The 17707-nt window shown below is 43.3% G+C and overlaps 1 protein-coding gene across 10 annotated transcripts in view; it reads left to right on the top strand.

Moving 5' to 3' along the window:
* FBRSL1 (fibrosin like 1) overlaps window positions 1–17707 on the top strand; it is a 757721-nt gene that overhangs the window by 258150 nt on the left and 481864 nt on the right. The gene's annotated exons all lie outside the window — the stretch shown is intronic.

The following is a 17707-nucleotide window of genomic DNA, read 5'->3' as shown; positions in this document are numbered from 1 at the left end:
TTATAAACTGATTCAATGATGTCTGCCTAATTCTGCATACTGCCTGAAACATTAGCTCTGAAAGGTGTAAATTACCCCTGTTCATCTCAGTGGGCTGTTGCCTCTGAAGCCTACTGATAATATTGACAAATTATATAATACTGATAAATTACATCAGAAAGAAGAGGGAACATCATATGATGAAAATATGCACAATATACTCTGGGGTGGAGTCTTGTTTTAGTATCTCAGGTAGGTGACGTTTATTTGTGGACATGATTCCTTCCCATTACATTTATGATGGTTGGCAGCCAGGTTAGAAAAAGCAGAAGAATACTTGAGAGGATGAACAAAACAAGCAAAAATAAATGTGTAAATGTTGAACAACATATGGAGCCTCAAACTCAGAATATGTTCTCTTTGGAATCACAGGAATGGAGAAATATACTGCAGGAAGAGAATAAACACAAACTGACACTAAAGTGGGGCTTTTATAATTGCTTTCTTTAGGAAGCATGGTATCTATCCAATCTAAATGCCCCTTTTCATAGTTATCCCTAATCCACTCAGGCCTCCTTCCTGCCTCTCCACGCCTGAATGCTGCCCTAATGGGCTTTTTACTTCTCGCACAGGACTGATTGATTTTGAGTCAAGGAGATATAATTCCATCCCCTTCCAGGTAATAAAAGGGAATTGGAGAAGAGTAAGCTAAAAAACAAACCCCTATATCATAATAGAAAGCTTATTTCCAAGAGCTATGTGCTTGGCACATTAGCAAGGAAGAAAGTTTTGCTGTGACTGTAATGTTTTCAGTGGGATTTGATTTTAGTTGAGAGGCAGAATACAGTAATCTTGTAATGGAGAGGCTTATACCAGTATAAAGGGTGGCTGTAGAAAGGCACCTGCTAATGGCAGGCTTTTTGGCATAGAGTGGCCTAAAATCTCCAAGTGTTTCTCCCTGCTCCATTAAAATACTTTTCTAGATATTCTGTGCATGTATGCTTAGCGAAATGATTCACTGAGAACTCACGTTTCCCTTGCAAAAGTGGAAAAACAAAGCAGTGATCTGTGGGTAATGCCAGCCCTGTGTTCTGACTGCCGTCTCCCAAGACAGAAAACCAGTTGATGAGCCTTGGCTTTAGCATCTTAGCACACTGAATTGTAGGTTAACTGCACGTTTGGTCAGTTGGATGGACTCATGTCCAGAAAGGGAAGTGAGAAGTCTGACCGGGAAATAAATGGCTCTGCACAGTGAAGGCTGCCATTGACTTCCTGAAACATGACAGAATGACTGAGCTGGCTTCAGTTTCTTAGTGCGTGTTTTGGTTTTCTCTGGAAAGGTAAATGGGTGTTTCAAATTGCAGTGGAGACATCAACGCTGGTGTTTGTACTCAGTGGATGAGAAGGGGTGCGCAACTTAAAGTTCAGGGAACATAAAGAACAACTTAGTTTCTTTGGGGCCTCACATCTGGAACAGCAGCCTTAACACTGTAGCAATTGAGGATGAATTTCAGGGATTGATCCATTAGTTCAGTGTATGTGCATCATGGGTAAAGCAGAGGGAATCCAGTTTAGGGGAGTAACAAACAGGGCGGGTCAGGCGGGTGAAATGAGCCCTATCAAGGGAAGGAACTTGTAGTTGTCTTGTTAACAAGATGGAAGCAGGTGAAGCCTCCATCCTGCTCTAAGGAGACAGTACACACACAGTCCATAACCCAAACGACCCCTTTTGTGGTGGTCTCCTTTGCTGGTAACTTAAATATCGGCAGTAAAACACAACGCAACATAAGCTGTCTCCCGAGCTTGGCTGTTCCTTGTAGGACCGCTCACTCTGCCCCACCTTCCACTTTCTTTTCTCTCTAATATCCTGGGACCAACAGGGTTACAACTCTGAATAATGTGGATCAAGGCAGGGCAGAGCACAGCACAAGTTGCTCCAAACTCCACTATGCCTACATGTTTTGGCCATTATCTCCGAGGTATCACAATGCTGTATGGGATAGGAGCAAAAGTCAGATAACTTGCATTCCACTCTTCTTTGTTGCTGTGCTTTCTTGTCAGTTGTATATTTGTTGTGATTTAGCAAGGACCAGCCAAGTGAAAGCCTGCTATGTATCTAGCAACTCCATTTCCATTGAGAGGAGAAACTTCAGAGTTAAATTCATCGCTTGATTTCAATGGGGTTATTATACCAGGGATGAATTTAGCAATGCCACCTCTCCTTTCCTCTCTCTCCTAGGCTGCTGCTAAAATGAGGATCTGGTGGTTGTTAGCAAGAAATGTCTTATTTTTCTAATCATTTGATTTTCCCCAGTGAGAAGATGCCTCCTTTTGCACTACATGAATAACTTTTTGTTTTTCGTTAAAGAAAACCAAAGCTATTGAAGTGTTCCTCGTTATTTTTTGTCTTTTTTTTTTTTTTTTGGGCGGGGGCAGAGGTTTTTTCTAATAAGACACAAAATGTAAATAAGATTTTATTTTGTTTGTTCTTGGAGCTGTTTTATTTTGAGAGGAAGAGAAATGTGGTTAGTGGTCTCCCCTCTGTCAGTGAAATAGAATCTTTTCCTGTACAAACAACTGCACTTGTCAAATCCTCCTTGGGCTTTATCACCTCAAGACACCTTGTGATCTTTGTTGTGAGGCAATATAACAGGTGTATAAAGGGAAAGGGATGGTGGCTTTTCTCACAGTGAGATCTATGAGATGGAGGGACAGGCTCAGAAAAGCAGTGGTGTTAACCTGGATTTTTGATCATATAAAACTAGACTGGACAAAGCTCTTGACAGCATATTGCAGGGGACACTGCTGTATTTGTGAGCAAATGGAGTAGGTCTGTGTAACTGCGTGCACATAGATTCTTAATGTTCCTTTCCTCCATTTGAAACATTCCCAGGGCCAAGGGAGATCCAGTCTGACTGTCTGTAGGAGGAAAGAGGCTGCACAGTTAACCTTTAGGAGTTGGAGGCCAGGTCAACACTACAAAGTTACACCGGCATAGCTATGTTGACGAGGAGCATGAAAAAAAATCTCACCCAGCGTAGCTGTGGTGACAAACCCCTCAGTGTAGACACCACTATGCTGGCAAAGTGCTTCTGTCAGTTGACCTAAGGTTGTTTGGGCAGGTGCGAAAGCTCTGCCGGCAGAAGAACTCCTGCCAGCATACACTGCAGCTAGGCTGAGGGAGTCTGCTAGCTTAGCTATGATGGCATGGGCTCTGTAGTGTAGATGGCACCAGAGTAAGAAAGGTGAGGCATTGGTGAAAGAGGTTCACCGTTGCTTATCAGGGCAGGCAGCCTGGCTCCCTAAGAGTTTGTCCTTAAAGGGAAGGTTCATTGGTAGCATGTGAGATTTCATTCAGTGCCAGTCTTGTAATGTATTCTGAATCCTGTAGTTTGGACCAGGCCCCTCTGGTACTAGGCGCTGTACAAACCCAGAACAGAAAGACACTCCCTGCCCCAAAGAGCTTACAAGCCAAGTATAAAACAGGAGACAATCAATGGATACTGGAGATAGACAGGGAAGTTCAAGGAAACAATGAGCCAATATTGTTGAAATAGGAGAGAGACAGGGAAGGGGAAGGGCTAGAATGCACAAGCAGAGTGGGCAGTGTGATGGCAGCAAACATCATGTTAGTTCCAGGATTCCTTTTTGGGGGGCAAGTTGTGTTGGGAAGGATTGGGGGCAGGGAGGGACAGGATGGAACCAGGGGAGAGGCAGGTGTGGAGTGAAGCTGAGGTGAAGAGATTGTAAGGGAAGGGCAGTTTGGAGCAGTCAGTCAGCACATGAAGTCAGAGCACTCTACTGTTTTGGCTGCTCCTGGGCCTATGGGGTGGAGTCTGGCTGGCTGCTCTTTGCAGTTGTCCCCCAAGGCCTAGTCACACTAGCACAACCCACACATGTAAAAGGAGGCATGGGGTTAGTAATGGCCCCATTAGGCAGGACCTCATCTGAAAGGCTGCTGCTCAGACAGCACAGGGAAGAACCCTTACATCACGCTGAGGTATTGGCTCAGGGCTGAGCTCAGGCCAGGGACGGGGGGGAACCTTCTGAAGGTTCAGAGGTTCTGTCTTTCTAGTCATTCAGGGACATATCCCAGACTTCTTCAGGCTGGATAACTGGTAGGAAGGGAAGCAGTCTTGGGAGAGCTTCACTGTTTCCTGGTGTAATACACCCTGTCAGGATTCTCCCTTGGGACCCAAGTCTGTTTTCCTGCTATTTATAAGAGGAATTTGATGAGACCAAATCCTGCCCGTAGCTCCCCGTCCTTTTTTTTTCTTCTCACCTCTAAAATGTTTTTTCCCTCTAGCGACTATTTTCTCCCTTTGAGTGGGAAAAGTGGGACAGTTCCTCTCTGATGAAACACCAGTGGTTTAACACTGTAAATCTTCTTCCTCCTCAAGTCTCATTTTCCTTCACGCAGCCTTGCTCCTCTGACAGCTCCATGTCTGCATAGATTCCCCCAGTCCCACTGCCCACACTCGTGTGTCCCCCACATGCCTGCTCACCCCTCCTGGCTCACTGTACATGACCGCTCACTTGCACTAGGCTCCTCATGGCACTGCTGCTGCTCTGGGCGGGAGTGGAGGGGGAGGGGAGCGGGAGGCGTGAGCAGGGATGTTTGTGGAGCCAGTGGGTGACTGGAGCCCTGGGGAGCAGGAGAGCTGGGAAGAGGGGTGCTTGGGGGAACGGGTGATAATGTGGGAGGGAACCTGAGTTGTGTAGGCAGATGGGGTGTAGGAGCAGTTGGTGCCTCTGCACTGAGGCATCAGCGCTTGCAGGGTTCCTCTGACACTGCGACCTCTGCTCCCCAGTGCCACAGCGGAGCCGTAGGGGCCCTTGATCACCAGACATCGTGGAGCAGAGACACTCTGCTTGATTCATGGGAAAACGGTGTCAGCAGTGCTGGGGGGATGTGGTGTCTCCCTGCCAGGGTCTGGTGCTTCCCATGGTATTGGTGCTGCAGTGTGGTGGGGAACCAAGCCAGCACCTGGAGGGCCTTTGAAGAGCCAAGACTCAGCATTTAGGTACAATGCACCTTTTACCCCAGGACCCCTGCACAGCCACATTTCTCCCACCCCTTATGTGCAAGCCTGTTCCCCCCCCGCCCTTACAGATCTCACTCAGATTGTTGTGGTCAATTAGAGGAATAGGGGCTCGTGTGCTTAATTTTAAAATTCCTGAAGTGCCCTGCATCTGAGATGCTATCAGAACATGTGTGCGAGAGAGAGAGAGAGAGAAGTTTGGAGTTTATGGGGCTGTGGTGGTTTAGTTACAAAGTCCAAAGAAAAGTGAAGACAACTGGCAATGTTTTACAAAAGGGGATGCATCCTACATCCCAAACTCCTCATCCCCAGCCCCACCCCAGAGCCCCCAACCCCAGCCAGAGCCCTCACCCTCCCCCACTCCCCCAGCCTGGAGCCCCCTCCTGCACCCTGAGCTCCTCATTTCCTGCCCTACTCCAGAGCCCGCACCCACAGCCAGAGCCCTCACCCCCTCCTGCACCCCAACCCCAATTTTGTGAGCATTCATGGCCCGCTGTACAATTTCTATTCTCAGATGTGGCCCTCGGTCCAAAAAGTTTGCCAACCCCTGAGTTAACACATGTTGGTCCAATAAAAGATATTACCTCACCTACCTTGTGTCTCTAATATCCTGGATGAACACAGTTACAACATGGCAACAATAATGGATGCTTTTGTAATACTGTAATATATATATATGTGTGTATATATGTGTGTGTGTGTGTGTGTATATATATATTGTATATATATATGTATATTTTACACACAGGCACTTGTCTTTGGTGAACTTGCCTACTGTAGTGCCCTCAGTTTGCTTTTGAAATACTAGTAATAACCAATGCAATCAGCAATTTGATCTCTTGCAGGTTGAGCTCATATTTGTTAATGTTCAAAGATTACCAGCATTCAGATTTGCAAAGTGCTGTGCTTCAGAAAGTAAAGCTCTTTCCCTCTGACCTGTCTAAAGTGTTTAAGCACATCTTCAGAGGCAGGATTCTCCCTGTCAGGACTACTTATGGGCAGTTAAAACAAGTCACTTAAACCCTTCCATAGCTGCTGTTTATTAAAAAGAGACTGGAGCTCAAGAAAGCTATTAGTATGCTAAGGGACTTGTGCTGTCACTTAATTTTGATGCAAATAACTTACTTTATATCAGTGCTATTAAGCATCAGAAATATTTCTCTGAAGGTGTTTTGCCTACTGATAGAATAACCTCATTTCAAACTGAGCTCTGAGGCTTCATGTGGCTTCTCCTCTTCATTGGAAAGTTGCCCCAAGTGACTTAAGGTTCATGTACTCTTGTTAGTAGTACTGCTCCTTGAGACTTCAGCAGGCAGACTATCTGCTAAATGGACATCTAGTTGTTTACCATGAGGTCAAGCAGAGGTAGCAGAACCCTAGTTGACATTTGCACCCAGTTGTGAGTTTTATGAAGATGCCATCATGTGACCAAGATCACCCAAAGTTGTTATTTAGAGGGATGATTTATAATACCTGTTCAAACCTGGGAAAATAACCCTAGCTGTTTAGTGCTAAGACTGCTGCGGTAACATTGAATGTAAATTTTTGGTTCTCTTTGTTTTTGATGGCTGTATGCAGCGTTAGAATTAAGAGACTACTAAAGTGGTGATCGTTCCTTCTCAGAGGCATCTTAAAAATTGACTCCACTAATGTGATAAGCTAGCATTCTGGATAGCATTGCAGAGCACATTTTACAAAGATAAACAGAATGATACAGCTTAGGCAGGAAGAAAAGGCAAATCAAATACAAGCCACAAAGCAGAGAGCATATTGCGTCAGGTATTCAATAGTATGAAACCTCAAATCCAATACTTACTTACTGCAGTTTACAAACTAATAGTCTCCTGTATGCTACACTCAGCAGTTCCCTGGCTTCTATCAAACAGTTATATTTTGCAGATTATTCTATCGCACAGGGCATTACCCAGTGAATTTACACCACCTCTGTGATCTGATAGATCCATTAAGCTCAGTCTGAAAGTTTCAGATGCCATCATTGAGCATACACAAGAAGGAAGATAAATCCTTGTAAAAGGAGCATGAACACCTCACAGGAAAGGCAAAGCAATCTCTTTCTATATATTTTGGTGTCTGAGGGCATGATCCAACACCTGCTGAAGTCAGTAGGACTCTTTCAGTGGATGTTTGGTCAGCCTCTAAGACTGTGAGCACAGCTGAGGAAAGTCCCATCCCTGGTGAGGTTTTGAAATTGCATTGAAACTGATATTGAAATTATTGTTGCCTGAGGCCTTGATCCTGGAAAAACTTACTCGCATGCGTAAATGTATGCACCTTGGTTTCAATGGGACTTCTCCTGGTGTGTAAAATTGAGAACATGCTCCCTTGTGCCCCACCAATTAAAAACGAAATAGTTCACAAAATGGAATTGGTGGAAGTCAGATTGGCACTTGGCTGTGGGATTATTCATAGATCTATCTTGTGAGTTACTCAAAGAAATTGTCTTGTCATGAGCTGTTTTATTTCTGAAAGCTCAGCATGATTTTAAACAACTCTTTTATTGACCCAGGCAAATAAGTTTTTTTTTGTTTTTTTGTTTAAATAGGCCAATCAGAATATGCTTATTCAGTAATAGCACTGTGGGCAATTGTTATTGCATTACATGGTGTCCAGCAGGCAGAAATGACTATGGTAAGAGACATTGCATGGTTGCTGTAATAGTTTGTCGTGGTTTCAAAGTACATGTGTTTGCTGTGTCTGAGAACTTATTTTCCACGTGTGCTTTGGTTTTGCCATTGCTTTGATAGTCTAACGAAGTCCTGTGATGATTTTCATTCTCACAAAAAACATTTATGTAATATGTAAGAAGTGGTATTTAGGGTTGTGGTGGGTTTTTTTTTTAATAGAAACCTTTGATATTTAGTACTTGTGGCACCTTAGAGACTAACAAATTTATTTGAGCATAAGCTTTCGTAGCTCACGAAAGCTTACCCTCAAATAAATTTGTTAGTCTCTAAGGTGCCACAAGTACTCGTTTTCTTTTTGCGAATACAGACTAACACGGCTGCTACTCTGAAACCTTTGATATTTAGTTATAGTTTAAGTAAATTATACAAATAAAACTGCTCTGAGCAGCAGCTGTGTGTATCACATGGAAACACAGCCCTTCACTTCAGCTTCATTGAGTGGGACATATTCTACCCTTATTTGCACTTGGGTAACCTCCTGCTTTGCGTGTGGGTGTATGTATATAACGAAAGGGCTACATTCATGGTCAAGGGATTATGCATGTAAACTATGTCACTTAATTATCTCGGTGTAGGTAAAACTGCAAAACACCCCTGCTATGGACACAGTTATACCAATATAAACATGCCTTATACTGGTATAGTTTATTTTGGTTTGGGAGTTTCACTTCCCAGCTCACTGATGGATGAGAGTTAAGGCTCCACCTTCGTCCTATACATCCCTATTCACCTGCTCTAGAAAGGAGTTGGAAGAGTAGCTAATGCAGGGATGGAGCTTACTCTCCTTATGCCCAGTCTCAGGTTCTGGGTAGCTCATGCAGAGACATAAGAGGTATGTCTACACAGCACCTAAGCACCTGCGGCTGGCCTGTGGGGCTTGGGCTACAGGGCTGTTTCATTGCTGTGTAGACATTCAAGCTTGGTCTGGATTCTGGGACCCTCCCATCTGACAGGGTACTAGTGTCCAGGCTCCAGCACGAGCCTGGAAGTCTACTCAGAAATGAAACAATCCCGTGAGCCCCAGTCGGATAGCACTGGCCAGCTGCAGACGTTTAGTTGCTTTGTAGACATACCCGGGGTGGTTCTTATTCCCCATTATGTCCATGTGCAACTGCACAGTTCAACTCACAATCTAGCCCTGAATGGAAGGGGAATGTTTTAAAATGCCACCTTAATTATAACTATATATTGTGTTACTGCAGTGCCTGTGAGTCCTTGCCAAGGACCAGGACCTGTTTTGGTAGGCACTATACAAAGAACTCTTGTTGTTTATTTTGATCTAATGCCACCTTGGAAATGGTGGAAGATACTTGGCCATCAGCAGCAGCTGGGAATCCAAGCACTTGTTAATTTCAGCTGCTGGATAGTAACTCATCTGTCTGTCAGTGGAGAAAAAGACTTCCACATTTTGACCATCTGCCTCGTTTATTGTTTGTTACCAAATGTTAGTTATAAGTTACTACAGTAGTAAACTAAGAAAACATTTTCTCTGTTTATGAAAACAGAACGCTTTCTGCATAAATTTTAATTAAAAAAGAACATGTAATAATTTTTGGATTGAATCCAATTTTGTATGCTGTTTAAATAGACAAAATTATTTCCATCAGGCTTTTAGCTCAAGGTTTGTAACTGCTGGATCATTTCCCTTTTCATGAGTTTCTGAGTTTTAAAATGGTTTATAAACTTTAGTGAAATTATTTAGAAATGGATTTCATGCAGAATGGTTAATAAATGAATAACACACCCGTGTAGTGAAATCAGTCTTGTTTGCATCTCAAGCAGCACAAATTTAAATGAAATGCGGGGCCTTGCATAAGAGCAGTCATTTTAAACATGGGTGATGTTTTTCAACCAAAGCCACCTCCAGTATCCTTAATTTTTCACAGGGATACCTTTGGCAGCAAGGAAGATTTTCAGGGACTGATTTGAGGTACATAATTGGAGCACTAAGACTACACACACTAAGTGTCACTTAATGGATGAGACTCATTTAATTGTAGGCTGCTCAGGAATAACCCAAGAAACACTTCACTGGTAGCTAAGGCAGAAGTGTAATTAAACTTCTGCGTGAGTGTAATTAGGCTGATTGCAGAGAAAAAGAGAGAATTCATAAGGTTTTAAGTCTTAAGTTTTGAGGTTTTAAGTGTGGGGAGTCGTATTGTCTCAGCTGCCTTGTCTCTGAGCTTGTGGCATAATAGTGTTGAACTTGAACAAGAAAATAAGAAGAACAGGAGCACCACCCAGATATATATGTTACTTACCTTGTGGCATTTTGTAGTTTATTTAGGGCTTGATCCAAGCCCTTTGAAGTCAAAGGGAGTTTGTTCACTGACTTAAGTGGGCTTTGGATCAGGTCTATTATGAATAGGCGCTAGATCAGCCAGTCCATCGTGAAAAGTGTGTCTCTTTACAGGGACATGTCATTTCTTGCTGGGTAGCATGGTGTCAAGCCTAACATTTCTGGAGAATAGATTTTTGCCCTGCTCACTTCTCATCAGCAGGTACTGTGTGCTCAGAATCTGACTCAAAGCCTGTTGAAGTCAGTGAGTGACCCAGTGAACTTTGGATCCATTTCCTCTGCTCAGGTGGCCAGTAAAATATTCTGAATGGTTGCTAGCTAAAATAGGGGCCGGATCCTGCCATTTGTAGAGACCTGCAAGCATCCACCAGTCCCACAAATTAAAAAGGAGTTGAAGGAGCTCAGCACTCTGCAGGACTGGGCCCAGAGAGGTCAGTCATTGCGATTAATAAAATGGAGTCCCGGTGGAAATAGAACTTACATGGCCTTTCTGAGGCCCTGGCTACTCTGCAAATACAACCATGACAGTTACAGCATGGTTAAGGTCCAGTCTATGCTGCAAATTAGGACCATCTTTATAATCAGGTTATGGACTAATGTGGTGTTACCAGGCTCCTGAACACAGTTACATTTGCAGTGTGGATAGATCCTTAAGAATGAGAGTTATAAAATCAGTGTATTTAAAGTGATGGGTTGCCAAACTGGGACCTGCTTCTGAGGCAGAGGACTCCCAACTTCATTTAAAGGCAGCAAATTGGGGTTACATTTTGTCCTGACTTAATCTTCGGTGTTTGCATTTGGAGGCTTGCAGGGGGCATTCGGATAGTTGGTGATAAAAGACTGAAAATTAGTATACTTTTTATTTTTTTTAAACTTTTTCATGGTGCTGTGTTTTTTGAAAAATGGTCATGCCTTTTTTATATTCAGTGTAGCAGATGCTGTCCAGGTAAATTGACTTGGTGTCAGACATGTTGCTGTGCAAGTTGTTTTATCGAACATATATTATTAAAGCGTAAACTATTAAATTCCCTAATTGATACACATCAGAGTTCCATTAACTACAAATTAGCTGCTTGGTTTTTGTAATGTAATGACTTAAAATATTAGTGTTTTTTTCTTTAATAAGATTCTATTATAAAAACTATAAATAGCAAATATGGGATGTAGAAAAATAATTTTAAGCCTTTTGATACATTGTCCCTATTACAAATAGACAAGCCTGACTACAGCCCTATATTTGATTGTTTTTAATCTCCCTATTGAAATGTTTTCAGAACTTCCAGGATATTTTATCTTGCCTATTAATAGTGTAAAAGTGCATCAGAATATAGGAAGACAAACCATACACAGTGTGCTGTATCAGTTTGGTTACCGATGAAAAGCTGACATTCCACATTCTTCCTTGTCAAAGAATCACCTTTTAGCATGCTGTACAGTAGAAATGAGGTTATGTTTAAAAGATTAACGTTTACACTCTGAAGCTCAGTTGGATGAAAATCTCTGTATTTGCTTTGAAAATACTCTGGCTTCCTGCATTAATAATTTATTGGCAGCTATCTTCTTCAGATGGAGTTGCTCAATGGGTTGGGTTGTGGTATATATTTTGAACAGCTTTAGAACAAGCTGGATTCAGTTTTTACCAGTCTGGTTTTGAGAAATGCCGTCTAGCATTTTTCTACATTGATTTAAGATGTCATAGAGAAAGGAAGAAATATGCAACTACACAGAGTGCTAAACAAATCTTTTGAAATACCCGAGACAATTTTGGTCTTCATACTTCATTGGCATTATCTTTCAGCCATTTAGGGTATGTCTACACTACAATTAAACACCCACGGCTGGCCCATGTTAGCTGACGTGGGTTTGTGGGGCTCATGCTGCAGGACCATTAAACGGTTATGTTGGTGCTTGAGGTCCCAGAGCCCGGGATCCAGCCCGAGCCCGAATGTCTACATCACAGTTTTACAGCTCCGCAGTCTGAGCCCCGCGAACTTGAGTTTGAGAACGTGGGCCAGCCGTAAGTGTTTAATTGTAATATACAGACTTGCATTACTGTCTTAGGCTATGTAAGCCTACGATGGTCCATCCACTGCATATTTTAAGCCAAGAAACCCTGTAGCTACTCTCCCATATGCTGGTCAGGCATGCAAGATGTTATGGTTATATCTACACTGCAGGGGTAGTCTATTAAGCCCAGGGTTAGTGGGACTCAAGTCAGCTGACCCTGAGTTTGGGTTAGTGCAATTTGTGTGTAGACGCAAGTGGGGGTTGGATTTGTGCCTGAATTTGAACCCTGGGCTTACATTGCAGTGTACACATACAGTCAGACTAACTAATTTTCCATTGTAAACAAAATTACAGGACATTTACACATAGTCTGTTGGAGAAAATAATTGGGAGAAATTTGCATAAAGATTTACAGGTCTAACTTTTTAAATTATCTATTACAAATTTAACCTCCAAAACTATCAGCCATTTTGTCTGTAGAATGGATGGTGCAGGAGATAGACATAAATGTTTCTGCATTCTGTTACCTAGGTAACTGGCTCCAGTCCTGCCCTGCTTGGTGGTGACCAAAACTGTCCGACAGCTGTGCAGTGACTTATATGAAATGGGTTGGTGGACTCAGTCCAGTTCCCAGTGTGCCAGCATCTGTAATCATACTTGGCTCTATTTGTTGGCCGTCTCAGTAGAGAAGCCAATGATTAATTCAGCACAGAGCCTTGAACTGTCCTCTCACCCCAAGAGCTGGTCCTTTATGTCAGTGCTGAGACTCATTTGGATACTGGGGATGCTCACATCTCCGTTGTTTATGCTGGACTTATTCTGTGGATAAATAGATGACTTAGGTCTCCAGGACAGTCCATCCAGCACCAGCTCTACATTCACTGGAAAATAACATACATAGAGGATGTGCCTCCATCCACTGGTCCTTGACGCTAGTGCAATGTATATGACACAAATACAGCTCAGGATTCGAATCCCTAGCCCTAGTCACTTTGTCACTAGGTGATTTGTTTTGTTAAGATATCTTACAGGTTTTGTCTTCCCTGAGGGGGAAAAGAAGTGTTCTTAACTCAAGTTAATTAACTTGAGATAAATAATGAAATGGTGATTTTTCACACAAGTTAAAATCAAGTTAAAGCCTATATGCGCTCCCATAATGTGACCTGCTAACTCATGTGAAAACTGCAACTTGTCTTTGTTAGTATTTTCTTTGAGTTAATTAACTTGAGTTAAGAGCACACCTTTTTCCTGCAGTAAAGATAAGGCCACAGTTACAACTGAATGCTTGTTCCCTAATCCTGAACATCAGTTTACTGTGGTGAGGGTTATACAGGTCCGTCAGATAGCTGCAAGGGATATTCATTATCTGCTGCCACAAATGAGTCATCTAGTTTCTTAATATCAGTATGAATCCATTCTATATAGACCTTGCAAGTTATTTCTGAAGCTAAAATCTCTTTTTGCTTCACGTACTCTTCCTTCTGTGCAGAAATTACCAAGTACAGTACATCAGGTTGGTTGAAGGATGTATTTGGAAGGTGTTTTGATTGAACCTGAAAGTGTTCTCATATGTGTAGTGAGGTCATTGCTTTCCGTGGCTCATCAGGATTCACTTAGGTTTTAAGACTTGCTTATTCAGCTGCTTCTTATAAAAGCAATAGCAAAAGAATTTTTCAGTGCTCATTGTAGCACTTTTCATCCTCAAAGAAAATCATAGGCATTAATTAACTGACCTTCACCACATCCTGCTGAGACAAGTAAGCATTATAACCATGTTACACCAGGGAAACCAAGGCACAGAGTGGGTGGGTTACTTTCCCAGGACTGCAGAGGCAGTCAGCTCTGTAGCTTGTATTAGAATTTAGGAGATCAATCTATTTTCCAGCCTTGTGCACAGACCACTAATTCATGCTGCGTGCTTTCACCCAAAACTATTGCCTTTGGCCACCCATCCACCTACAGCCCACTCTTCAGGGTGAGGACCTCCTGGGATGGGAAGATGGATCTCTGTCAGGAGTACATCTTTTGGATGTTGAGGAGCAGAAGAGGAGAGCTGGATACTTTTACTGCTGATCTTTCTGAAAGGGCAGTTTTAATATTCTCCACCTCTAGAGACAGCGTGTGCGCCCTGTACTTCTGGTAAGGAATTCTTTCTGAGGCTGTTATACAGGTTGGGGTTCAATCCACATATGGAGCAGAAGTACAGAAAATAACTTTGGCAGACTGGAACTTAAGTCCTGCCTTCAATGGGAAATAGAGCCTATGTATTTGCTCATTGCTGGCTCACCTGCACATCTACCAATGTGATATATGCCATCATGTGCCAGCAATGCCCCTCTGCCATGTACATTGGCCAAACCGGACAGTCTCTGTGCAAAACAATAAATGGACACAAATCTGACACCAGGAATCATAACATTCAAAAACCGGTAGGAGAACACTTCAACCTCTCTGGCCACTCAGTAAAAGATTTAAGGGTGGCAATTTTGCAACAGAAAAGCTTCAGAAACAGACTCCAAGGAGAAACTGCTGAGTTTGAATTAATATGCAAACTAGAAACCATTAACTTGGATTTGAATAGGGACTGGGAGTGGCTGGGTCATTACACATACTGAATCTATTTCCGTAAGTTAAGTATCTTGTCAACTGTCTAAATGGGCCATCTTGATTATCACTACAAAAGTTTTTTTCTCCTGCTGATAATAGCTAATCTTAACTAATTAGCCTCTCAGTTTGTATGGAAACTTCCAACTTCTGTGTGTGTGTGTGTGTGTGTGTGTGTGTGTGTATATCTTCTTACTGTATGTTCCATTCTATGCATCTGATGACGTGTGCTGTAGCCCACAAAAGCTTATGCTGTACTAAATTGGTTAGTCTCTAAGATGCCACAAGTACTCCTGTTCTTTTTGCGGATACAGACTAACATGGCTGCTACTCTGAAACCTTCCCTTCTTGGGTTTCTCTGTACCATTTAGTAGGGTGTGAAGGTTGGGGGGGGGGAGAGATGGAGATCGATACATTTACATTTGATTTTTCAATCAGAAAAATATCTGCAGCTTTTGGAGAATCCACACAGTGGCAAGATGCAGACACACTATAGCTGTCTTCTTTGTGACCAGCCTAGAATTCTCTCTCCCTGCTCAGTTCTGTTAGCACCGTAAGTATCAAAGTGATAGCAATCAGAGTTCTCTATGGCATTCACGGCAGCAGTGAGGCTGAAAAATAGTGGCAATTTTGGGAACAGTCCCTAGGGTCAGGGAAATCCCCCACAAAAGCCTGAACCTCAAACCAAAAGTCCCCACTTGGTTTGGTTCTGACCAAACTTACATCCCATGAAGTATTGCAGAAGTAACAACTAGCAGTTACTATAAATCAGTGGCCTCAAACTATGGTTCCTGGAGACCTTCAAGGTTACCTGTTAATTTTCCACAGTAATTGTGAAGCATGAACAGTTGAAACTGGAAGTGCCTCTGCCATCCTGTGCATATGTCACACTTCAGGCAGAGCTCTCTGGCATCTCTGCACTGAGCAGATTTGTCTTCCTTCACATGTTTGGTTGTTGCATGGGAACTGAAGTACACTGAAGAGCACCGTTCTTTGTCGGGTGCTGCTTCGGTAGAAATTCAACCCTGATCAAACTGGCTGGCAGCACCTGTGCTGCAGGTGGAGTAGTAAGCCCAGAGGAGAATAGAACTAAACTTCAGAGTGATCTGGCAAGATTAGTGCTCTTACTGCTTGCAGCATAGGCTGCAAGCAGTAAGAGGAGATCCTGTGGCTGGTGCTACATTTAAAAAGTGTTGCTGTTGTAACGGTTGGTTATAAGTGTGAAAAAAATAAGTCCCTTAGCCAAATGCTGCTGTGCTGCCAAAAGCAAAAAGTCTGTTATATTTCCTTTGGGGAACTGGTTTCAGCTACACCGGCAAAAGCGCTATACTTGTCTTCACTGTACTGGCAAACCCTTTCTGATGTAGGCAGGGCCTGTCCTAATAAATGTGCACCCAAGGAGAGAATATACTGTTAACAGCTTAGACAGAAAGTGTGGTGTGTGGGGATTGGGGTGGGGAGTACCAACAAACAAGCAGCAGCTCCCCCTCGGTTAAGGCAAGTTTAATTTGTCCTGACGTTACCCTTTTTTAGGTGACCATTACACTGTTGTTGCAGGGAAGCTGTGGGATAGGGGATTGCCGTGGAATGGTCTGCGAGAGGACCCCTGTGAATAAGGGGTCTGCAGAGGGGTAAAGTCTGGGAACTACTGCTATGAGGAATTTGTGTGCTTTCCCCTCCTGATCGCAAGGTGACTAACAAACAGCTGCCAAGTTTGGGACAGCTTTGACACTTTGCACCAGTGAGCGATAGTCTGTCATTTTCCCCCTCAGGGTGCCCAGAGCAGTTGTAGGGGAAGGCAGGATCCTGGGGCTGAAGGGAGGCAGGGGCAGCTTGGAAATAATTGGGGAGGCTAGGGAGGGGGCTGTGCCTGGAGAAGCTAATGGCAGGAAGAAACAGTGGCAGGGAGTTCATGGGTAGGAGGTGTGAGGCAACCTGGCAGAAGGTGGTGGTTGGGGTGGGAGTCACTGGAGCAGCCTCCTCATTATGCCATTGCTTCCCATCCCATTATCCATCTTCTGCTCCATCTCATTAGTCTTGTCCAGCCTGTCCCCCCTCCTGTCTCTTCCCCTGCCCGTACTCCTTCAGTTCCTGCTCCTCCCCTCCCCCACCTGTCCTTTTCTGGCCCTGTTCACCCCAGGCCTCCCCACCCTCTGGCCCTGTCCCCTCATCATGTCTGCACTGCTGCTTCTACTTTTGTTACGGTCAGTGGAGCTGAACAGGGGATACAAGGGTGGGAAATTATATTAAAATTGATATTGATTAATATTTGTAATGCAGCAGCTCCAGTGAATCAGGGTTTAATTGTCCTCGGTGCTATACAGACATAATCAGTGGCAGTCCTTGTCTAGAAGAGCTTTAGAGAAAGCTCAAGAGAAAAAATTCCTACTATAGTCAAGGTCTTAGCCTTTCCCTTGCTACTTTTGGTCTTTTTTGCACTAGATCTTTTTTTCACCTGAAAGAAAACAGAGTAGGGCCATGTGAAAATGCACTGTCCTGATTTGCTCCTTGTAACTGTTCAGCTATCTTTAGCAGTGGTTTTCAAGCTTACTGTTAGGGGTTTATGAAATGGAAGGGTCTGTCTGCCAGGTGCTAATAGGTTGTGTGACTACCACGGCTTGTCTGTCTTTGACTTCTAGCTCAGATGACTCTTCCAGGCCTTAGTAAGTGGAAAAAACACCATCTGGCTTCTTTTGCTAAATGCTTGGATATTTGCATCTTTAAAGCTGCTGTCCCTTTACCATTTGTGAAAGCCTAGGGAGTCATCCACCCCCCTTTTCTTTTCCTGAGCTAGAAAATCCATTTTACTGTCTTATTTACAGCCCTTTGCTCCAGGCATGCTTTGTCAGTGTGCGTTAACTGTACAGAGCTGACATAACACTCCACAGTCATACTTTACTGACTCCTTCCTTATAGACTCCTGATAATTCAGGGGAGAGAATTCAGGTGATCGCTCATTGAAATATATTATCAAGAGGGTTGTTTTTTCTTCAAAACAGGATACACACACACACGACAATCGACCCACTTTGGTACAGTTCAGGGTACTCATGTTAATTATGAAACTATAA

Source organism: Lepidochelys kempii, chromosome 15, assembly GCF_965140265.1.
Source record: "Lepidochelys kempii isolate rLepKem1 chromosome 15, rLepKem1.hap2, whole genome shotgun sequence".
In the NCBI taxonomy this organism is placed as follows: Eukaryota; Metazoa; Chordata; order Testudines; family Cheloniidae; genus Lepidochelys; species Lepidochelys kempii.
Note: the sequence above shows the minus strand (reverse complement) of the source record. Positions and strands in the feature narration are given on the sequence as shown.